Source organism: Mustela erminea, chromosome 13, assembly GCF_009829155.1.
Source record: "Mustela erminea isolate mMusErm1 chromosome 13, mMusErm1.Pri, whole genome shotgun sequence".
Classification (NCBI taxonomy): Eukaryota; Metazoa; Chordata; class Mammalia; order Carnivora; family Mustelidae; genus Mustela; species Mustela erminea.
In genome coordinates, this window is record NC_045626.1 from 65,975,201 (window position 1) to 65,999,815 (window position 24,615).

General features: G+C 47.1%; 4 protein-coding genes and 1 long non-coding RNA gene across 16 annotated transcripts in view; 1 reads left to right on the plus strand and 4 right to left on the minus strand.

Moving 5' to 3' along the window:
- Positions 1-24,615, minus strand: part of LOC116571642 (immunoglobulin lambda-1 light chain-like) — a 487,065-nt gene that overhangs the window by 400,209 nt on the left and 62,241 nt on the right. The window lies entirely within an intron of this gene.
- The window catches only part of LOC116571641 (immunoglobulin lambda-1 light chain-like), a 1,068,967-nt gene that overhangs the window by 392,246 nt on the left and 652,106 nt on the right, over positions 1-24,615 (minus strand). The gene's annotated exons all lie outside the window — the stretch shown is intronic.
- Positions 1-24,615, minus strand: part of LOC116571643 (immunoglobulin lambda-1 light chain-like) — a 569,629-nt gene that overhangs the window by 388,112 nt on the left and 156,902 nt on the right. The window lies entirely within an intron of this gene.
- LOC116571638 (immunoglobulin lambda-1 light chain-like) overlaps positions 1-24,615 on the minus strand; it is a 1,139,351-nt gene that overhangs the window by 363,400 nt on the left and 751,336 nt on the right. The window lies entirely within an intron of this gene.
- On the plus strand, positions 6,164-20,508 carry LOC116571653. The gene is made up of 3 exons (XR_004277938.1): positions 6,164-6,291; positions 10,500-10,626; positions 19,999-20,508. It is a non-coding gene; the product is annotated as an uncharacterized LOC116571653 (long non-coding RNA).

Below are 24,615 nucleotides of genomic sequence, written 5' to 3' on the forward strand. Positions count from 1 at the left end.
GTGAGCAGTATCCCTACTACTGTCATATGATGCACAGTAATAGTCAGCCTCGTCCTCAGCCCGGGCCCCGCTGATGGTCAGGGTGGCCATGTTCCCCGAGTTGGAGCCAGAGAACCTGTCAGGGATTCCTGAGGGCCGGCTGCTATCACTATAGATAATTGTCACAGGTGCCTGGCCCGGCTTCTGTTGGTGCCAGGAAACGTATGTATTTCCAATGTTGTCTCCACTGCAGGTGATGCTGGCCGTCCGTCCCAGGTTCACTGACATTGAGGGAGGCTGAGTCAGCACGTAGGCAGCCACAGAACCTGCAAGAGAGAAAAGGAGAGGTGGGCTTACAAATTTGGGTCTCATCTTTAGGAAGCCCCCACCTATGTGACCTAGATTGATGTTTAGGGACACCCTGGGCATACAGGGAACCCTTCCTCTTAGTGTCAGCCCCTGGAACACCTGAGCCTGGATGGTGGCTGGAGCCTTTGAACAAAGAGGACCATGACCCTCTTTCCCTGGGCAGGTGCAGCCCCTCAGGGCTCACACAGAGCCCTCCAGCCCTTCATCCTCCAGCTGGCTCCTGAGCATCCTGACCGCCACAGGCAAGCCCCACTGTACTCAGTTTCAGGGTCAGGCTTGTGACAGTTTTGTGGGTCTAGATGGGTGTGAGCCTGGGCTCAGCACCTGTGCAGTGAGCCAGGAATCCGAAGAGGAGAGGGGTCCAGGCCATGGTGGAGGTGCCCTGATTCTGGTCCCTGAGGCCCTAGGCTGGTACATTCCTTCCTAGGCCTCTTATCCCCTTGTTGGTAATACCTGCAGGTTATGCAAATTAGCCAGTGTAGATGCTGAGGAGTGTTGTGGTTTCAGAGAAAGTTCAGCCCCAAGGGACAGAGGGAAGAAGGGGTGGTTCCTGCAGACCTACATTCAGCCCAGGGGATTCTGCTTCACCCACTTATCCCACAGCTGGTTCTGAAATCCCCTCCCTGATTTTGGCCTGTTCTTGCTTCTGGGTGACCATAAGAAGCTTAGATCTTTGCAATTTCTGCCCAGATCCCTGTTTGTGACCATGAAAAATGAAAATTCTTCAATTGCTAAGCACACGTGGAGTTTTGCAGGAGCCATTGAGGTGCTGTAGGTGATGTCCTAGGGCAGGTCATAAATTCTGTGGCTCAGTCTCCCCAGTGTTCACTCAGTTCCTGGGATAGATGCAGTGATTGAGTGAGGTTTGACAGTGGGTTTTAGCAGAAGTGGGCTGGGTTGCAGAGGTATGAAGTACTGGACCTGTGCAAGATACTGGCAAATTCTAGGAGACAGATCTGAGTGACACTGAGCCAGAATTTTATGTCAGTGGTAAAGGTGACATTATAAAAAGCCAATAACTTTTCCCTTAGGTCTCAGGTGGTGGTGACAAAGCCTCCCACTCTGTTAGAACCCCTGATGCCCAGACATATCGCTCGACCAGGAGACTTTGTCAGGTGATCTTTACTGCCTCCTTGAGGCCACGCCACATGCTGCCGGAGGTGCAAGAATTCCTTTGTCAGTTTTGAAATTTGGTTTAGAAATTCTGATCAGAAGATCCCGATTCCTTGATCCATGGGCTTTAGGCTCCTTTTGAGGAATTGCTTTTCTGTAAGAAGTCCCTGCCAGCCTTAAGATCATGCAGGTGCTGATCAGATAACCCATGAATATATAAGCAGGCTCATTTAGAGGAGGAGAATGCAGGGCTCATATGAAGTATGGGTGGTCACGCATGTGTTTTTGGAGGTTGGCACTAGGGGACACAGGACTCAGAGACTGCCCCTTACTGGTGCCAGCAGCTGGCATAGGACCAACCCAGGTAGAAGTGACTATTGCTTCCAAGTCAGAGACAGGAGAAATGTCACTTAACAGACATTTATTCAGACCCACTTTGTTCTGGCAGACATTCCATCCTGGAAATTGCTGCAAACAAGACATAGTCACTATGTCAGAGTTTCTGTCTTGGGGCTGGAGCAGCAGAGTGGACATATGTGCTTTGTTGATATAGCGTATGGACTTCAAACCCTTCTATCTGCATCTTGTTTTCTGTATTCATTTAGAAGTCACGCTATGGCTGTTCTCAGGTGCCACTGGGTCAACATTGACCCCATGGTCCAAAGATGGCCAATGAATGTGCTATGTGGCTGGGATCTTTTGGGGGAATTTTACTCTTGTGAAGGAAAGAAACAGACTAGATTTACACAGTGCTCTTGCTCTGGTACTTGGCTGAGAGAGCTGGCGCTGCCACAGCTGTCCCGAGGTCTGCTGTCAACAAAAAGGAAAAGAAAAGCCTCCTTAGCAGTGATGGTGGGAGTGAAAGTGAGAATATTTGGGACCTTATGGAATTGGTGAGAACCACCATCTGACTTCAGACTTATTTCTGTGGGAGAAAAACAAGCACATAAATATTCATGCATCTGATTGAGATGGGTATGTATCACATTAAAATCTTCCTGACCACCTAGAATAACAATTAACACAAAGCATTCAATTAATAAAATAATTATAGAAGAACATGTGCAGTGTTGGGTGATGTGCAGAGAATGAAGTCACATCAGACGAAATGACAGGCAGGTTGTGTGTGCAGAGAGGCTGGAGGAGGCTTGTCTGCAGAGGGGACTGTGGGGCTGCTGTCAGGATGGCAAGAAGGGACAAGAACTGAAGTGTGTTTGGAGTTAGTCCCTGTGGGGATGAGTCTGGTTTGTGTGAGGACATATGGGGACAGTGAGGACTTTAGCTGTCTGCCATTCAAAACTAGTTGAATCCCAATGTGATAATTTCCCATAAGCAAAAACTTGGTTGTAGGTGTGATGTGTCAGAATTCTCATGTTATGGGTGCCTGGGTGGCTCAGTGGGTTAAGCCGCTGCCTTAGGCTCGGGTCATGATCTCAGGGTCCTGGGATTGAGTCCCACATCGGGCTCTCTGCTCAACAGGGAGCCTGCTTCCCTCTCTCTCTCTCTTTCTGCCTACCTCTCTGCCTACTTGTGATCTATCTCTGTCAAATAAATAAATAAAAATATTAAAAAAAAGAATTCTCATGTCATATGTTTCCAGGGAAGGTGAGTCACAAGAGGAGTCCTGTGTGAGCCTCCCTGCACAGTGAATGGAAAGCGGGAGCCCTTTTGTAGGTGACAGTCACTGTGCCTTCTCTGTTGCTCATGTGTGTGTGTGTGTGTTTCCACCTGACATCCAATTCCTGTTACACAGTCCTTTACATCATATATTTACACTCATACTCATACATGAATATACTTGTGAGTGTGTGTGCCCATATATACTAATTGCATCTCCTGTGTGTATATCTGTAGAGGTATCTATCTATCTATCTGTCTATACACACTCACACTCACACACACACACACACACACACACACACACAGTACTTTACTGAAGAATTCTCCTGCACCGATGCACGCCGGTGGGTCTCAGATGAGGCTGCAGGAGTTGCCTGCTTATATTATTAAATCTCAGAATTGCCTGCATATCATATAGGAACCTCTGTACACCAACCCTATGTTTTTTTCCTCTATATCAGCTGGTTATAAATATATAACAAATTTACAACATATACACATGTATTTTCTAGAGATTCTGAACTCTGAATTGTGCAGCAAGTTGTTATTAATCTTTGCATTGTTAGGAGGCATGCAGTTCCATGTGATCAGAAATTATTGGGGCGCCTGGGTGGCTCAGTGGGTTAGGCCGCTGCCTTCGGCTCAGGTCATGATCTCAGGGTCCTGGGATCGAGTCCTGTATCGGGCTCTCTGCTCAGCAGGGAGCCTGCTTCCCTCTCTCTCTTTCTGCCTGCCTCTCCATCTACTTGTGATTTCTCTCTGTCAAATAAATAAATAAAATCTTAAAAAAAAAGAAATTATTATTTGGGTCTTGTTACCATAATGAATAGCAGGACCAAATTAGTCATCAGACCCATTTGATCATGGACGTGGGTATTGATTAATTATGGAGTACCTACAACTGAAATAGATGGGCAGCTTACCTTTTTACAATATATGTATAAATAGAAATATTTGCCTTTGGCCAACACTTTGATTTGCTACTGAACCTTAACAGAGACTATGTGCTCTTTGTTAGCCACTAAATCACCGTGTGACCAGACTGCCTGCAAGGACTGGGTGCCATCTGATCAACCATGCCAGGGAATTGGGCATACACAGCAACTGTCTATCATCAAAAAGGGGAGATAGATTTGAGATCAGGCTTCAGCAGGTTCTGAAGGAACATGTGAGTTGAATGAGGAAGAGGTGATGTCCATAACCCCCAATCCCTGCTCCATTATCTTTTGTCTGGCATACACACCTATGGTCCAATGGGGATAATCAGACGACCAGTTGATACAGAGAAAAAAACACAAGGCTTATTTATGTTGGTTTCTAATGATATGCAGACAACTCTGATAGTTAATATACCTACTTCAACTTCATCTGGGACACTCCTAGATAACATGGGTACAAGAAAATTCTCCAATAAGATAGCATTTGAACAGAGTAATTGTTTTATTGTTATTATTTTTTTACCTAGAGAGAGAAGGACAGAGGTGGCTTTATTCTAACCTATGGGCTTTGACTCATAATTTGGCTGATGGTCAGTGTTGAAAGGACACAATAAGAAAATTGGTGAGGACATTTGAGGAAGAGTTAAGTGAGTAGAAATTCACAAATGAACATAGATGTGGGTGCTATTTATGCTTCCTGAAATTTTCTACCATAATGTGTCCTTTTAATGTGACATGTCTGGGGACAATGATCAGCTTTCTTTTCCATCCATTCTTGAAGTTGCCTGGTGGGCTCCATAGCAAAGTGCCTATATTGCAAAATGGGTGGTTATTCATGGGCTAATCACTACGGATTTCCAGCCACTAAAGCTGACCTGGTTATGGCTGCTTGTGAGGACCAGTTCACCAATAGCAGAGACCATCCCTAAGTTCCCATTCTGAGACCCTCCCCAAGGGAATCAGCCAGGAGTCTGGTGGCAGATTAATTACATTAAACCTCTACTATCATGGTAGGGATTGCTCTGTTCTTGTTGCAACAGAGCTTTATTGAGATAAGGATTTGCTTCCTTTGACTACAATGCTTCCTCTCAAAGTATTACCCTTGGACTTTCAGGATACATCACCCACTGTCTAGTATTTCAGGGAGGCTTCTGTCCAAGGAACATATTTCACATTAAATGGAGGGCTGCAGTGTGCCCATGGCCATGGGATTCACTGGCTTTACCATTTTTCTCACCATTCTGAAACAGCTGGCTGCATGACAAGAGGATTCATGTCTTCTTGAAGACAGTTACTGTGCCAGGTATGGGAGAACACCTTGTGGGGTGGAGGCAACAGTTTCCAGGAGGCATTACCTTCACTCCTTCTGTTTCCAACTTATGGTGCTATTTTCCCCATAGTCAGGACTCATGGGTCCAGTGATCTAGAGGTAGAATTAGGAACAACCCCACTCACTGATATATCCAGTGACTGGCTACAAAATTATGACTGTCACCATTACCCTACACTCTGCTGATATAGAGGTCTTAGTTCTAAAGGAGAACTGCTTCTACCCAGAGACACAGCAATGATTCTATTCAACTGACAGGTCAGACATCCCTTTGCCATTTTGACTTTCTTTCATCTCCATTGAGGTCTCTGTCGGTCATCCCAGCAAGGTCTTCCATCCCCAAACAAACCGTAGCCAAGAAAACATGATAGCAACATCCTGCATCCTGCACAGGCATCCCTGATGCACATGGTGCAGGGGGTGCCTGGAAGGCTATGTTGGGAGAGAGGTCTTGGAATCTCAGATCTGGGGACCTGAGTCAGACCTACTGTTCTTTGTCCACAGTCTTCCTAGGCTAAAGACATGTGTGGCACAGATGGGGAAGGGTCTGTGTCTCATATCCCTGTCTGTCTTTCTCACTATGAGCATTAGTTCCATTGTCCCACACCTGACAGTACTAGTCACCCTCATCCTTGGTCCTGGTCCTACTGGTGTTTAGGGTGGCCCTGTCCTCCAAGTTGGAGCTGGAGAATCAGTTATAAGTCACTGAGGGAAGCTTACTATTGTCCTATATGACCAGCCAGTGTCCTGTCCTGGATTCTGCTGGTACCCATGTACACTGAAGATTTCTATACTGTCTCTCTGACACGTGATCATGACCATCTGGACCAGGGTCAGTGAGCACAGGGCAGCTGGGTCAACACTGGAGGCCTTTCAGTAGCCTGGTCATGAGGCTAAGCTGAGCCCTTGCAGAGCTACAGACAACACCTGATTCATGGAAAGGTATTCTGTAGCCTCATCACTTATCCCTCCTGCTTCATGTTCCCTCTGAATTCCCCAGGGGATCTCTTGTCCCATCCTCAGCATGTCATCAGAATTGGAAACTCTTTCATGATTACACCTGTCCATCATGATGCATGTGGGAATTTACTTGTTATACAATCACCTGCTGTTGTAGATCTATTTCCAGGTGGTGCTTCTGTCTCTATGACACCCCCCAACCCACAGCAGATGAGCATCTAGCATTGTCAACACTTTGTTTCTTTTGTTTTTTGTTTGTTTGTTTGGTCCATGTCTCACATAAATTGTGAAAAGTGCCAGAAACCATCACTGACTGAGGGATTCACTTCAAGTTCTGTGTCTCTGTGAGGGTCCCCAAGGTCATGTCTTTGCACAGGGAGCAAGTGCTGGGAACTGGATAGTCAGTGGTCCCACCTGGGGATTGGATTCTGTCACTGAAAGCAAGGACAGCACAGTGACCATAGATGTAGCTTGAGGCCATTGGAATCACTTCACTCTGGAGAGCATTTCATAAGGAGGCTGCAGACCCTCTTTCCAGGGACGAGGGTCTCTGCCGAGTGCCCCACCTCCCACCCCATGAGACACTTGTGAACAAGGCAGCTGCGGCCCTGGGTCAGAGTCTGCCTGGAGTGGGGCAGGAGTGGCAGAGGGTGAGGGCTCAGGGCATCTCTGGACGTGCCCAGCACAGAATGGTCAGCACCCTGGGAACTCAGGTGGAGAGATAGGGACTGGAATTTCCCAGATGAGCTACTTACTGAGTCAGGACTCCTCTTAAAGTCCTGGGTAACAGTGTGTGTGTCTAACCCTCAGATCATAGCCCTTGGAGCCTGAGGAGATAAGGATGGATCATCACTACTTTCTTCTTAGGACTGAACCCTGGACCCCTGCTGACTTCCAGGCCTGGTGTCCCCATGAGGCTCCCTGCTGGGCAGCCCCAGCCTCTGTCCTGCTGCTCCTGAGGTAGTTCTGATGCCCCCTGCTGGTGGAGGAGGATTCAAACCAGAAACTTCCTTCCTACAGGTCACCCCACAGCACCTGTCACCAGAGAAGAGGTGTGACCAGGCTTTCCAGCTTCCCACAGGCAGCTGCCTCCAATGCACTGCCCAGACCAGCACAGAAGGTCACATACAGTGTGCCGGAGACAGCACCGGTGGGATTCCTTCCTTTTGTCCAGGGGTTGATATGCCCTCACCTGTCCCACTGGCTGTTGCAACAGGGTGGGTGCAGGGTAAAGTGTAGTGTATTTTGAAAGGGTCACAGTCCAGGAAACCTTTGTGAGATCCTATTGGCACACCTTTCTTTCCATTTAGGAATCGAGTCTAATGCTGCCTGCATCCCAGTGGGTTTCGCTGGGTACATTGTAACAAGTAGATCCTTTTAGCACTAACCTTTACATATGCACCTAAATCTTCATTAACATATTTTTGCCATCTCTGCCAGTGCTGTTTCTATTACAACTCATAGCACTAGTGCTCTGGAGAAGGAGGATTTCTACATGAGCCTCTTAGGTGATTTGAATGAAACAGGGAAGTCACACTTTGGCTTTTTCTTGGATTTCTGCAAAGAATGGACAAGAGACTCCCAGCCCATCACCCACTCACTGAGACCCCACAGTCTCTGTTTCATTCATAACTCTGTCAATGTTTGTACATCATTGAATTTGGAAACAATGTGTTTCTAACATCAGTATAAGCTTCCTCACTTGATTTCACACAAAGCTGAAGTCCAGGGAGACAAGATTCCTAGGAGAGCAGAGGAAAGTGGGGTGACTCAAGGATGGAGCCCAGGTGTGCTGGATTCAGATCCCTGGCTCCTTGGGGTAGACCTTGTGCAAAATGGGAAGGTAGGAGGATGAGACCAGTTTGGGCAGCAAGGCTTCTATCCTGAGCTCACTGCCATCCCCATCCTGGCCTGGTCTGTAAGGGAGTCCCCTCAGCCTGCACATGGGGAGGCTCAGCAGGGTCCTATCCCAGGTGAGAGCTGGGAAATCTTTAGGGACATTAGAGAGTGTTTGGCCTACAGGGACCTGGCCTGGGTCCTCCTGGATCTGCTCTGTATTATAGCTTGGTCCTCTCTGTCCTCTAAGTTGGAGGGCTTGACAAGGTCTTCTGGCCCCAGTACTGGGGTCAATGAGTCCTGCAGTGTACACAGGCCTCTAGGTTCAGGAGACTCTGGGTCCCACTCCTGAAGTACCCTCCAGGCTGACTTCAGGTTCAAGGTCATGCTCAGGTTCCTCTGGGAGCTGAGCTGCAGGCAGCACCTTGTCAGCACCTGGGAGTGAGTGAGGAGGGGAAGTAGGAGAGGGTCCAGGCCACGGTGGGTTTCTAGTAGATTTGCAGTCCTCACCCCCTACCTTATCACAGTTACCCCCAGTGACACAGCATCACTCTCAGGAAGGATAAGGACGTCATAACATGGTCTCATCTCCGTCATTAATTCTGCTCTCATCATCATATGTTACCTGTTCCTCCATTATGAATCAAACATATTGTTATTGGTCTTGCTTTTAGCACTTGATTGAATTTCAGACACTAACCACTAAAATTTGTTTTAGGTTTTTCCATGTAGATATGATTTCTGAAGCTTCTTATACTTTGGGCAGACTCACATTTCCATATGTCACCCTTTCCTTCTGTCTGAGGTGTGCCCTTCTCTGTCACTTGTGCTGAGGGTCTGTGGGTGATCACTTCCGGGAGATTTGCTGTCTGAGCAAGGTTGATTTTGGCTTCACTCTTCAGTGACATTTTTCATCAGTAAAGACCAATGATGACAGATATTTCCTATTAGTATGTTGAAGATATTGCTTCCTGTTTTCCAGTTTACATGGTTCATGATGAGAAATGTGCTCCCAGCACGATGATGGTTTTCTGTAGGGAACGACTCTCCTCTCTGCCTGTGAGAGTGTCTGCATCACTGATCTGTAGCGATTTCATACAACTTGTCCTCTGTTGTCTCTCATGCTCCCTGTCCCAGAGCTTTGTTGAGCTTCTTGGGTACATGGGTTTATGGGTTTCTCCAAATCTGAAGTCTTTTTGCAGATTATTTCTTCACAGATTTTTTTTTTTAAACTTTTAATCCCTTACCTTCCCTCCTGCAGTCCCTACACTTGCCCACTGTCTGGGTGGCATGAAGTTATCCTCCAGGCACTGAACCTTCATTAATTATTTTAGGTATTTCACTGTGTGTTTCATTTTGTATACTTTCCATCACTATGGCATCAGATTCCCTATTCTTTTCTTGTGCAGCATTTTATCTGCTGTCAGTCTATTCCCTGAGTTTTGAAATTTCAGACATTAATTTAGGGAAGTTTTAAAAGAAAGCTTCTTTTAAAAAAGTCTTCCATTTCTGCTTCTCACATGTGTAGACTTTCCTCCACACACAGTCCCACAGGAAATGGAATGCTAACCCCTGTTTACAAACTCCTTGCTGGTCCACCCTGCACAACTGCCTGGAGGACTTGGAGCAAAGGGACAGATTGGGGACTTCAGTCCTGGGGACCTGGGCCTGATCTGCTCATTGCTCTGTGCATGGGCCTCCTGGAGCTGGAGGAGAGTGTGACACAGTTGGGGAGGGGGTCTGTGTCTCACTTCCCCATCTGCCTGTGTCACTGTGAATAGTACTACTGCCACCATAGTACTGACAGTAATAGTCAGCCTCATTCTCAGCCTGTGCTCTCCTGATGGTCAGGGTGGCCGTGTTCTCTGACTTGGAGCCAGAGAATTGCTCTGGGATCCCAGAGTGTCACTCACTATAAACATAAATGACTGTCAAAGGAGCTTGGCCTGGCTTTTATAGGTACCAGTGTACATAATCATAGTCCAGTTCCTCTCCAGTGCAGGTTATTGTAGCCGTCTGACCCAGGGCAATTGACACTGAGGGAGGGGCTGAGTCAGCTCACTAGAGGCCGCTAAACCTGAAAAGACAGAAGAGGAGAGGCTGCAACAAGGTCCACAGGCTCATCCCAGGATCCCAGTACTGAGGCTGTGCTGTGCCTGAGCTCAGATTTTGGCACAGTCTCAGCTCAGGTCCTGTTGGGCTGAGAGTGTGGGCAGGACGGAGGACAGACCTGTGCAGAGAGTGGGGAGGAGGAGTGAAAGAGGGCTCCAGGCCATATGGATGTGCCCAGAGCTCTGTCTTCTGAAAACCACAGCTGGGCCAGGTTCACCCTGACCTCTCTTATTTCTTTTCAGGCCTTTTTCTCTGTGGTGTTAGTATTTATGCAAATTTCCTCCTCTCTGGGACTCCAACCACTTATGAACTCAGACCAGGTGACTAGGGAGAAAGAAAGGATCCCACAGCTTCTTCAGCAGCCCTCAGGTCAGAAAATGAACGTTGGTCTCCAAATTTGGTATCACGGTCACATTCCTGTGGTTTGAACACAACCACTGACCGTACCTATTCTGCCTGGGGTTTGTCTGGGGCTGGCCCAGGGCCTTCCAGAATCCTGGCCATGGAGCTGGCCTGGTCCCTCTGAGAGATGCAGACAACACCTGATTCATGGTGAGGTGTCCTGTGACCTCATTACTTTCCTTCCATGGCTTCTTGTCCCCTCTGCATCTCTCAGAGACTCTGTATTCCCATCTTTGGCATAACATCAAAATAGGAAACTCTCCCTAACACCCACCAGGGCATGTATTGCCTGGGGCCCAGGGTGTGGTGCATAAACAATGAATTCTGGAACACTCAAAGGAAACACATGGTGCTGTTTTCTCTATGACAGTCCCCATTCCACAGCAAACCAGCAACTGGCATTGTCAACCATTTGATACCTTGTAATTTTTTCATCAATATTTTATACAAACATGCAAAGGGCCTAAAACCATGAGAAACAACTTCAAGGTTTGTGGTCTTGTAAGAGTCCACATAATCACATGTTCCCATATGTTGTGAGCTCAAAAGCCTGAGCCATGGTCCCTGCAGTCATGAGAATCATGTCACTCTGGAGACAGTCTCACAAGGAGGCTGCATCCCAGGGACCAGGGTCCTGAGTGCTCTGCCTCCTGCCCCCTGAGATACCCTTGAACAAAGGAGCTACAGCCCCAGGTCTGAGTTGGGGTGGAGGTGGGGAAGGAGAGGCAGAGTGTGAGTCATCGGGTGTCTCTGGATGTTCCCAGCAGAGGGGAGTCAGTCCCTGGGGACACTGGTGGACAGAGAGGAGACCTGAATTTCCCAGGTGAGATGTTCACTGTGTCAGGACTCCCGTCAGTGGGTGACACTGTGTGTCTGACCTTCAGAACATGGTCCTTGCAGCCTGAGGAGTTAGAATGGATCATCCTGAGAGTCTTTGAGGACTGAACCTTAGACAACCTGCTAAACCTTAGGTCTGGTGTCCGGGTGAGGCTCTCCTTGGATAGGCGCAGCCTCTGTCCTGCTGCTCCTGCTGTAGCTCTGCTGCCCCCTGCTGGTGGAGGAGGACTCAGACCCGGAACTTCCCTCCTGCAGGTCACCCCAGAGCACCTGTCACCTGAGAAAGGGTGTGTACCATGGTTTTCCAGCCTCCCGTAGGCAGCTGCCCCCCTGGTCTGCCCAGCCCAGCAGAGTAGGTCATATACAAGGTGAAGGAGGCAGGGCACGTGGGATTCCTGTACTTGTCCCAGGGTTGAAATGCCCTGGACTAGCCTGTTGTCTTCTTTCAGAAAGGAGAATGCATGGGTCAGTGTAGTGCATTTGAAAAGGGTCTATGCCGAGACAATCCTGTGTGATGTCCCACAGCCACAGTTCCTGTGTATTTAGGAATCAGGACCAATGCTTCTTGGATCCCTATCCGTGTAGTTGGGTCATTAGAACAACAGGTGATGTTTCTGGTGCTAAGTTCTGCTGAGCAGGCAAACCTTTAATTTTATTTTTGTTATTGCTGTTTCTACCTCTCTTCCCTCATGCCGGGGTATATATCCTGGAATTTGGTGTCGGAGGATCTGTAAACTAGCCTAATCTGTGGTTTGGTGAACTTGGGAACCTCCTGATTCATACCTGCATCCAGCTGCTCATGAAGAAGGTCCCAGTGTAGCTGAAGACTTTTCCTTTGATTCCCGCATTAGAGGACAGGAGACTCTAGCACTGGGGTTAACTCACTGTGACCTCACTGAGTCGTTCTCATGAAAGAGACTCTTTAATGTTTTGTATCATTTAATATGAAAAAGGTATTTCTTACATGAGTTAAGCTTCCCCATTGCATAGTAGGTAAAGTTGAGGACCGGGGCTCCTAGCTTTCCAGGAAAACAGGGGAAAGAGGGTTGAGTCGAGGATACCAGGTGTGCTGGATTCAGACCCTGGGCTCCTCGGTGCAGGACTTGAGCAGGATGGGAGGGAGGGAGGGTGGCCAGGCTGGGCAGCAGGGTTTCTGTCCTGAACTCACTGCCATCCCCATCCTGGCTGTTCTCTAAAGGAGCACCTTAGCCTGCACGTGGGGACAATCTGTGGGTTTGTGTCCGAGGTTAGAGCTGGAGAATCTGTGGAGGGTGGAGGCTATTTGGCGGTGCAGAGGCCTGGCCTGGGTCCTGCTGGCTCTGCCCTGCATTATTGTTTGGTCCTCTCTCTGTGCTCCCCTAGCAGGTGGGAGTGCCAGTGATGTCCTGGCCATTCTGCAGGGGGCACGGAGTCACCTGAGGTCCACAGCGTCTTTAGGTTCAGGAGGTTGGGGTGCTCATTCTCAGCGGTTCCTCCCCTACAGTGTCCCCTGGGCTAAATTCAGGGTCAGAGTCATGCTGAGAATATTGTGGGGGCTGAGCCTGTGGACAGGCCCAGGGGCAGCACACGGACAGAAAATAGTGTGGGGAGCAGGAGAGGGTCTAGGTCACAGTGGGGACCCCAGAGTTCTGTCTTCTGAGGCCCAATTAGAACCTGACTACCTCAATCCTCCCTCATGTCCTCACTTGTCCCCTTGAAGATATGCCTTCTCATGCCGGTGGAGAGAATCCCTGTGCTTCTGGGTGAGTTTCATGGATCTGGTTCACGTGGGGTTGTGTTCCCCTCTGGGCTGCATAGGGAGCTCTTATCACTGTGCGTTTGAACATCTTAAATCCTGGGGAAGGAAGGGGCATATGGGGGGCATTTCTAGTCCTGCTCTCATGGAATGTGCACTCAGATTATTTCTTCCTTTCTCTCTGTGTGTGAAATACATAACAATACTTTCATCCTGATTATTTTAAGGATTCAATTCATTTTTTTAAAAAAGATTTTCTTTATTTATTTGACAGAGAGAGATCACAAGTAGGCAGAAAGGCAGGCAGAGAGAGAGAGAGAGAGGAGGAAGCAGGCTCCCTGCTGAGCAGAGAGCCCGACGTGGGACTCGATCCCAGGATCCTGAGATCCCCAATTCATCCCCCTGTGAATGTTTCATGCCTCGAACTGTGGAGCAGAGTTGGGTGAGAATTGTCCTAAAATGTTGCTAGATTTCAGTGTCCTTTCCTTTACTGGAGGTTTCTGATCCACTGAATCCACTTGGGCGTTGCTGTGACATCAATCTGACAATCCCTGTCTTTAATTGTGTTTAGAGCATTTCCTGAATGTGATTAGTAGTATTCCTTCAATATAGCATCTCGCCTTATTTTCTTGTTGTCCCATGTGTGCTTTGTTCCCTCTTTTCATGTATCTTTTTTGGATTAATGGAGCATTTGATATGATTCCATTTTATCTACTTCTCCTTACAAGCTATAACTTCTTCCTGTCTGATGATCAGTAACTTGCAATAGTCCACATTCCAATGATGCTGCCATGTTACACAGAATGTAAGCTGATAAGATCCTTCTGTGTCTCACTTCTCAGCATATTCTCTGTGATTTTCCTACATATTATTTTACCTCTGTCAGAAATTTCAGCATACATAGTTACTATATTTTGGTGGACAGTGACATATGTTTTAAAGAGATTTAGATAATAAAAAAGTCTTAGTATTTGTCCCTTTAGTAATCATTTCTGATTTTTACATTGATATTTTTAGAAAGCCTTTATTTATTTATTTGCCTGAGATAGAGTGAGAGAGAGAGAATGAGTGCACAAGCAGGGCGGGCAGCAGGCAGAGGGAGAAGCAGGTTCCCTGCTGAGCAAAAAGCCTGATGCCCCAGGACTTTGGGATCATGACCTGAGCCACAGGCAGACACTTAACCAACAGAGACACCCAGGCTCCCCTGCATGATGTGTTTGTTAACTTAAGTTTCTCTCTCTCTCTCTCTCTCTCTGTCTCTTGTCTCTCTCTCTGTCACCTCCTTTGTATCTCTCTGTGTGTAACATTTGAATATACATGTAGGTGTATATGAGATACATGCCCTATTGGGTTCATATTCTCTGGAGAATGCTAAAGATGGCACTCTACCAGCTCTTACTCTTTGTTGTTCAAATCTTTTTATTTTAATGTCTTATTTCAGGGTGGAAATCCTCATTTCCTAACTTATCAAAGTACTTCATGGCCCAAAGTCTTCCTTAGGTACAGTGAGAGTGTGATAACATGATTTTTCTTTTCCTGTCATTTTTGCAAATATTGTCATATATTTTCATTTTTACAATCATTATGTATCAAAGCATATTGCTATTATTTCTGCTTAAATAGTTGACTACATTTTACAGACATCAAGCTATAAATTTTTTTCCTATTTATCCATCTAGCTCTGATATCTAATCCTTTTTACATGTTCTCATAATTTTACTTTTCTCTATGTCATTGTTCCTACAGGGGTATCCTTTACTATTTCTTGTAGGGATAGTGTGCAGATGATCAATTCTGTGATACTTGTAGTCTGAAAAGTTTTATTTTATCTTCATTTTTCAATGACATTTTCACTGGGTAGAGATCAAGGTTTATACATTTTCTTCTTTTAGTATTTTCAGACATTGCTCCTCTGTTCTCTTGCTCACACGGCTTGAAATGGGAAATGTGCTTTTAGCATGATGCTGGGACCTCTGTTGGGAACATGACTCTCCTCTCTGGCTGTGAGAGTGTCTGCATCACTGGTTTGTAGCAATTTCATTACAATGTGTCCTGTGCTGTCTCTCATGCTCCCTGTGCCTGAGCTTCATTGAGCTTCTTGGATATGTTGGTTTATGCATTCACCAAATTTTGAATATTTGGTGTTATTATTTCTAGAAATACTTCTTCGTCATTTTATTAAACACCGTCTCCCCATCTTCTCTCCCCTAGTTACTCCAGTCACACACTTTAGGCTGCATGAAGTTGTCTTAGGCACTGAGGTTTTATTCATTTATTCCAGTTTTTCTCTCTCTGTTTCAGGGTTTTTTAAAAAATATTTATTTATTTATTAAAATTCTTTACAGTGTTCCAGAATTCATTGTTTATGCATTTTATTGCCATGTATTCAAGTTCACTAATCTTTGCTTTTATAGCATCATCTGCTGACAATCTCACCCAGTGTATTTTTTTATTTTTATTTTTTTGCCTGATTTTATTTTATTTTATTTATTTTTTAAAAAATTTTATTTTTTATAAACATATAATGTATTTTTATCCCCAGGGGTACAGGTCTATGAATCGCCAGATTTACACACTTCACAGCACTCACCATAGCACATACCCTCCCCAATGTCCATAACCCCACCCCTCTCTCCCAACCCCCCTCCCCCCAGCAACCCTCAGTTTGTTTTGTGAGATTAAGAGTCACTTATGGTTTGTCTCCCTCCCAATCCCATCTTGTTTCATTTATTCTTCTCCTACCCACTTAACCCCCCATGTTACATCTCCACTTCCTCATATCAGGGAGATCATATGATAGTTGTCTTTCTCCGATTGACTTATTTCACTAAACATGATACCCTCTAGTTCCATCCATGTCATCATAAATGGCAAGATTTCATTTCTTTTGATGGCTGCATAGTATTCCATTGTGTATATATACCACATCTTCTTTATCCATTCATCTGTTGATGGACATCTAGGTTCTTTCCATGGTTTGGCTATTGTAGACATTGCTGCTATAAACATTTGGGTGCACATGCCCCTTTGTATCACTACATTTGTATCTTTAGGGTAAATACCCAGTAGTGCAATTGCTGGGTCATAGGGTAGTTCTATTTTCAACATTTTGAGGAACCTCCATGCTGTTTTCCAGAGTGGTTGCACCAGCTTGCATTCCCACCAACAGTGTAGGAGGGTTCCCCTTTCTCCGCATCCTCGCCAGCATCTGTCATTTCCTGACTTGTTAATTTTACCCATTCTGACTGGTGTGAGGTGATATCTCATTATGGTTTTGATTTGTATTTCCCTGATGCCGAGTGATATGGAGCACTTTTTCATGTGTCTGTTGGCCATCTGGATGTCTTCTTTGCAGAAATGTCTGTTCATGTCTTCTGCCCATTTCTTGATTGGATTATTTGTTCTTTGGGTGTTGAGTTTGCTAAGTTCTTTATAGGTTTTGGACACTAGCCTTTTATCTGACATGTCGTTTGCAAATATCTTCTCCCATTCTGTCAGTTGTCTTTTGGTTTTGTTAACTGTTTCCTTTGCTGTGCAAAAGCTTTTGATCTTGATGAAATGCCAATAGTTCATTTTTGCCCTTGCTTTCCTTGCCTTTGGCGATGTTCCTAGGAAGATGTTGCTGCGGCAGAGGTCAAAGAGGTTGCTGCCTGTGTTCTCCTCAAGGATTTTGATGGATTCCTTTCTCACATTGAGGTCCTTCATCCATTTTGAGTCTATTTTCGTGTGTGGTGTAAGGAAATGGTCCAATTTCATTTTTCTGCATGTGGCTGTCCAATTTTCCCAACACCATTTATTGAAGAGGCTGTCTTTTTTCCATTGGAGATTCTTTCCTGCTTTGTCGAAGATTAGTTGACCATAGAGTTGAGGGTCTATTTCTGGGCTCTCTATTCTGTTCCATTGATCTATGTGCCTGTTTTTGTGCCAGTACCATACTGTCTTGATGATGACAGCTTTGTAATAGAGCTTGAAGTCCGGAATTGTGATGCCACCAACTCTGGCTTTCTTTTTCAATATTCCTTTGGCTATTCGAGGTCTTTTCTGGTTTCATATAAATTTTAGGATTATTTGTTCCATTTCTTTGAAAAAAAAAATGGATGGTATTTTGATAGGGATTGCATTAAATGTGTAGATTGCTTTAGGCAACATAGACATTTTCACAATATTTGTTCTTCCGATCCATGAGCATGAAACATTTTTCCATTTCTTTGTGTCTTCCTCAGTTTTTTTCATGAGTACTTTATAGTTTTCTGAGTATAGATTCTTAGCCTCTTTGGTTAGGTTTATTACTAGGTATCTTATAGTTTTGTCACCCAGTGTATTTTGATTATGTAAATTTCATTTTGGGACTTTAAAAAAATTTATTTTTTAAAGAATGTCCCCATATCTTTTTTTTCTATTTAAATTTCTTTTTTTTAATTTTTAAAAATTTATTTTCAGCATAACAGTATTCATTATTTTTGCACCACACCCAGTGCCCATATCTTTTTTCTAACCTGTTCAGTCATTCCTTCATCCTATTTCCAGGTGAAACATAGTTTTAATACCTGTGTGCATTTCCTCTGTGATCCATCCTGTGCAGAGCCTGCCTGGTGGGCTGGGTGGGATGGGACCTCAGGGGATCTCAGATGTGGGGACCTGCTCAGACCTGCTCACTGCTCTGTGCACAGGCCTCCTGGGCTGGAGAAGAGTGATACTGATGGGGAAGGGGTTTGTATCACACCTCCATGTCTGCCTGTGTCACTGTGAGCATTACCACTGTGGTCAAATGACTGACAGTAATATTTAGCATCATCCTTGGCACAGGCTCCCCTGATAGTCAAGGTGGCTGTGTTCCCGAGTTGGACCTGGAGCATCGGTCAGGAATGCCTTAGTCCTAGTTGCTATCATCATGGATAATCTTCAGGGGGTCCTGGACAAGCTTTGCTGGTACCACTGACCATCTTTCTTTCCAGTGTTGTTTCCCCCACAGGTGATCCTGGGACATGTCTGTCTCAGGGTCACCAAAACTGAGCGGGGCTGAGCAGCAGGTAGGAGGCCAAGAGGTCTGAAAGAGAAAGTATGAGATGTGGGTTGGAATACACAGACCCACTCCCAGGAGATACTCCTAGCTGCCTAGCCTAAACTCCTGGAATTCTGTGGGAACACAGAGTTCCCCTTCACCCCAATCTCAGTCCCAGGGGCCCATAGGCCTGACAGGGGAATGGAGCCTGTGATCTAAAGAACTCTCCACCCCCTTTCTCTTGGCAGGATTAGTCCTTCAAATATCATGGAGAGCCAGTGACCGTAGTCCTTTCAGTTTTAGACCACGAGCCCCTCATCCTGCAGGAAGATCATGAATATCCTGCCCACCATGGATAGCCCCGTGCTGAGCTCAGAATCAGGTCCAGGCTTTTCCAAGATATGAAGGACTGGAGGTGTGTGAGCATGGATTTAGTGTCTCTGCAGAGAGATAGTAGGCTCAGGAGGAGTTCAGGCTGTGGTAGAGGAGACCCAGTTGGGTTCCCCAAGGCCCAGGTTGGCAGGTTTTCCCCACAGGCCACTTTTATTGATTTGCTGGAGAAACCTGCTGGTTATGCAAATCAGCCACGTCTCGGGGCTGCTGATGAGGGGCCTTGTAGTTTGAGACAAGAGCTCAGCACCAAGGTGCATGCAGAAGGGTGGGGGGCAGCATCTGCAGACCCAACCATTAGCCAAAGATATCCTTCTTCAACTGTTGGTCCCATATCTGGGGATGATATCTCTACCCTCAACTATGTCCTGCCTCAGTCCTGGGTAGGTCTGGTCATAGCAGCACTCAGAAATGAGATCAGTGTGATTTTTATGAACCTGTTCTACAGGTGAAATGAGAAGGCAAAGATGGGGGTAGTGTCCTAACCCAAGCACAGCTCCTGAGAGGCAGACCCCATTAAAACGTTACCCTTGCCAAGGGCATATACAGTATCCCAGGAGTCCCTGCAGTTCTATAAAATTCAGTCCTTCACGTGAGCTCCTGGGGCACTACAGAGATGCATGCCTCAGGGTCCCCAGTGTGCTGACCGTCTCATATAGAATACTGCTTGCAAAAACATTGGGGAGTGATCGTATTTTTGTCATGGGCTGGTGAAATACAGTTGTAGTACCTGTGCCGGAAGAGTAAGAAAATCCAGAAAAAACAAAGCTAAGAGACCTGGAGCCAGTGGGATTTGGAAATCAATGTGAAGTAAGATTCTCCAGGAAACGGACACCTTTCCTTCAGGTGATAGGTCCTAATACTAGTCCCTGCATATTAGAGCTTCTGATGCTCAGACTTTTCCCATGTCCAGATGGCTGCCCCCTGTTGGGTGTTCCATGAGGGCGGCTGGAGGTGCAAGGGTGTCCTCTGTCTGAGATTAGATTCAGAATCCACTGATTAATTTGTGATTCCCTGATGCATGAAGTGCTGACCAGAAGGGAGGAAATCCTCTCTACTGTGTGACCCGTGCCAGCTATAGACCAGCCATGATGGGGTCCATTGAGTCAGGAAGAGTCTTATTAGAGACTGAAGAGGCAGGGCCCTCCTGAGGCATTCCCATCCTCCTGATGTCTCTGGGGGTGGTGGAGGTCATGCAGGTGGTCCTTTGGCGTGACATTGGGGTACACAGAACTCATGGCCTGGTTCTCTCTGCTGCCAGTTGTGTGTGCAGCACCTACAGGGGGCATTGGCGGCTCAATCCCCAAAGAGACAAGAGAATGTCCCCTATAAACCATGTATTCTCACCTACTTTGTCTTTCACGTTCCCCTTCAGGTGTTGACCCAAAGAAGACACAGAGTCTTCTCTCAGAGCTTTCCATCTTGGGGGTGAGACCCAATAATAGACACACTGGTGTGCAGACCAGGTGGGAGACTAGACTTCTTTCTATGTGTACATTGTCACCTACATATAATTGGAATTCAGAAGCTTGTTTTTGTCAGGTCCCTGGCAGCCAGGCTTGACCATGTGGCCCAGTGTGGACCATGGATGTAAGGTAATGGGTGGATATTCTCATGAAGCTTGCTGTCATGAAGGAAGAAAGTAGATGGGATTCAGCAGCACCTTTCCTGAGGAACATGGGGTAGGAGCTGGAGCTGAACCTTCCTGGGGGTGCATCATCAATACGAATGGAAGCAAAACCAACATTGTGGGGTAAAGGGGAGGGAACACTGGCAAGACTGTGGGTGCTCAGGGGATTGGTGATCCCCTAAGAAAAACAACCTTCTTACCTCAGACTTCTTTTTGTGAGGAAAGTAAGCTCCACTCTTCACGTCTCTGCTATTCATCAGTGTGCTCTTGCTGGACAAGCCTTCCTGGCGGAATGGGGACCAAGGCATCAGTGGTGAGTTCTGTGCTGGAGAACATGGATCCAGAGATGAGACAGAACCGAACAGGCAGGCTGCTCCATGATCAGCAGTCAGGGCCCATCCTGAAAAGGGAGTCCAGGAGCTGCTCTCAGGTCCGGAAGAAGAAAGAAGTGAGACACGAGTGGGAAAAACCTAGTCAGTGCCCTTGGGGACCATTGTAGAGAATCTGAAGGAAGGTGGGGGATCTGAGGGACCTGGGATTCCAACTCAGTTCAGGGCTCATGTGGACTTTTCTCCTGAGGTGAGCATTCTGAGCACAGAGGGATGTGTCAGGTGTGGTAAGAGGTAATTTCCAGGTCATAAATCAGGTCCTCGGGGCAGCTGCTGGGCACATAGAGGAGCCTCCATGAGTAAGCTGCTGATGTGGGGACAGGTTTAATGCAAGGTGAGTTCAGACCAGCCCCGTTACACCTTAGCTCACCTGGGGGCTGAGGACACTCAGGGTAGTAGTTGCTTTTCCTCCCCTCCCCCCTTATCGAGCCGCAGGCACAGGGGGAATAAGGGGCAACATGTGCCTCTGGTTTGGTCCCTCTGTCCTGTCCCACATGGACAACCTGTCACTGCTTTCCCCAATGCCCACAGACTGGGTGAGCTGACTGGCAGCAGGAGGGAGAGTTGCACCTGACAAGGAAGGGAGGACAGGTAGAGGAGTGCAGGTCCCCTGTCCCTGGAGAGGAAGAGAGAAGAGAAGAAGCTGGCAGGTGCAAGGCAGTAGCCGTCCACTTCACCAGGTGAGGAAGGCTGCCCAGGCTGAGTGGGGATGAGGGATAACCTCAGCCAGAACGGTCCAGGTCCTGAAGGAGACAGTTTATGCTCTCAGTGTTGCCTGCTGCCTGTGGGGGCGCTGCTGCGCTTGGCCACAATGCCTCCCCTGCTGACCAGGTAGGGTGCTGCCAGGCGATTCATTTTCCAGTTGAAGAAGGCTTTAGTGGGAATCTCCAGGTTCTAATTCTCTAGAGGAAACTTTTCATGATCCTTTCACCTGAAAAATTCCTGATTATTCCACCAAAGATCCTGTTTATGGTTGATCAGGTCATTAAGGGATTTTAGATGAAAGATTCCAATTGTCCTCACCATTCTTTTGTGAGGAGAAAATGATTTCTCTCTTGTGTCTCCCACTTCCAGGAAGGTACCATTCTAACACAAGCCCGGGTGGAAACGAGGAAAGCGTTTGCTCTTCCTTTTTCATAAGTTCCTCATCTGTTCTCTTGACTTCATGCAATTTTTCTCAAAATCAGTTTCAAAACCACATGTCAAGAAATCATGACCCCTGACAGAATTCTCCCTGTGTCTTTTTCTATCCAGGGCCTTTGTCTGTCAGCAGTTGACACTCAGGCCCAGAGAAGCTGGCAGCTTAGTGCTGTCAGCTGTAAATATTCTCCTGACCCTCCCTGTGCAGAGCTGCCTGGAGGGCTGGATGTGGAGGGGGATGGGGATCTCAGATGAGGGAACCTGGGCCAGAAGTGCTCCTTGCTCTGTGCACAAGCCTCCTGGGGCTGGAGGAGAGAGTGACAAAGACAGGGATGGGGGTTTTGTCTCACTTCCCTATCTGTCTGTGTCACTGTGAGCATTACCATTGTTGTCCCACACCTGAAAGTAATAGTCAGCCTCGTCCTCAGCACGGGCTCCGCTGATGGTCAGGGTGGCCATGTTTCCCGAGTTGGTGCCTGAGAACCGGTCAGGGATCCCTGATGGTCGGTTGCTATTCCTATAGATAATCAATACGGGGGACTGGCCCAGTTTCTGCTGGTACCAGTAAATACTTTTTCTTCAATGTAGTTTCCCTCACATGTGATCTTGGCCGTCTGTCCCAGGTTCATCGATATTGAGGGTGGTTGAGTCAGCACATATGAGGCCATGGAGCCTGCAAGAGAAGAGATGAGAAGTAAGTTCCAGCCATGGTGTCGTCCCCTGGGCACTCCCACCCTTGGTTTAAATCTCAGGGATTCTCTAGGTCATTTCTACCCTGCTGTCCTCTTTGATCTGGGGCCTAGTAGATGGAACCTTTGAACAAATGAGAACTATTCTTCCCCTTTCCATGGGCAGGTGTAGCCCTTTTGGGTCACACAGAGCCAATGAGAACAGTGGGGAGATATTACATCCCAAAGGAGGGTTTTGAGATCTTTCACCCCCCCAGTGGCAGTCCATGGCTGAGCTCAGAGTCAGGGCTAAGATTGTCCCAGAACCTGAGGATGAGGTGGTATAAGACTGGGCACCTGTGCAGTGAGCCAGGAAAACAAGGAGGAGTGGGGCCCAGGCCATGGTGCAGGTGCCTCGATTCTGCTCCCTGAATCTCAAGGTTGTACAGGGTTCTTTCCAGGCCTCTTTTAAACCCTTGCTGGGACAGTTGGTGCTTATGCAAATGAGCCCAAGTTCAGGGGCTGTTGCTGAGGAGCCTTGTGGTTTTAGAAATAGGTTCAGGTACTAACATAACACACACAAACATGCGCGCACGCGCGCACACACACACACACACACACACACACACACACACACACAAACACACACACACACACACAGAGAGAGAGAGGGAGAGAGAAATGGGCTCAGCTCCAAGGGTCACAGAGATGGGAGGACAGCTCTGCAAACCCAACCTCAGCCCAGGTTATTTTCCTTCACCCTGTGTTCCCACAGTCTGGGGTCCAAACCCTATCCCTCTCCATGTCCTGACCTGGCTCCTGGGGAGGTATCATCACAGCTGTGAGGTGGAGTCTGTCTGCATTTTCTGAACCCATCATAGAATGTTTCCTCTGTAGGTACTATAGGATCATAGGTCAGTGTGTGTCCTACTTCTGGTTTATACTGGTGAACATCAGAACATGAATAAAATTCCTCCCTTGCCAGCAGCACATGGAGTTTTAGGGAGCCATTGATGTGCTGAAGGAGTTGTGCCAACGGAGAACTCCTGGGGCAGGTCATATATGCTGTGCCTCAGTTTCCCCAGGGTGCCCTCCCTGCCAGGGACAGACCCGGTGCTTGAGCAAGGATTCACAGTGACAGAGTGTAGCAGGAATGGGGATGGGGTGGAGCATCATGAAGTCCTGGACCTGTGCTAGAGACAGAGACAAATTCCACAGGATAGAGATGAGAGACTCTGAGTCAGAATTTTTTTTATTAATTTATTTATTTTCAGCACAACAGTATTCATTATTTTTTCACCACACCCAGTGCTCCATGCCATCCGTGCCCTCTATAATACCCACCACCTTGTACCCCAACCTCCCACCCCCCCGCCACTTCAAACCCCTCAGATTGTTTTTCAGAGTCCATAATCTCTCATGATTCACCTCCCCTTCCAATTTACCCCAACTCCCTTCTCCTCTCTAACACCCCTTGTCCTCCATGATATTTGTTATGTCCGAGTCAGAATTTTACATCCAAGCAAAGGGGATAGTGTAGTAAACCTATACCTTTACCTTCTGATCCTGGTAAACAATCCTCCCAGTTAGAACCCCTAAGGCTTTGCCAGGTGATCTCTGCTGCTCCCTAGTTGCCACTTCACACTGGCAGGTGGAAGTGCAGGGAAATCTTTTGTCCAGGTGGAGATTCATGACCCAGTGCGCACATCCTGATTCCCCTTGATCCATGCACTGCTGGCATGCATCCTCCAGGGGAGGATTTGTTCGTGTCTGTGGGGCTCCTGCCAGCATCAAGACCAGGTACAAGGAGTCATATTACCCATGAAAAAAGAAAGAGGCTCAAGTGAAGAGAAGGCAGGACCCATCTGATGTATCAGGGCTCATGTCTCTGGGGGTGGTGGTGGTCATGGCTGTGGTTTTGGTGCTGAGCACCAGGAGACACAGGACTCTGGGACTGTCTCACTTGATCTGACTGCTGGAGCACCAAATAGTGTGATGATGGCTCCTGCTCTAAGGACAGAGACTATAGAACACTCAACCAACAAAATCTTATTCAGACCCAGCTTGGTTCCCATAGGTTTCATCCTGGAAGGTTAGTGGGCATAAGACACAAGTCTTTCTTGGGTTCCTGCCTTGGGCAGAGCAGCACTGGGGACAGAGTTGCT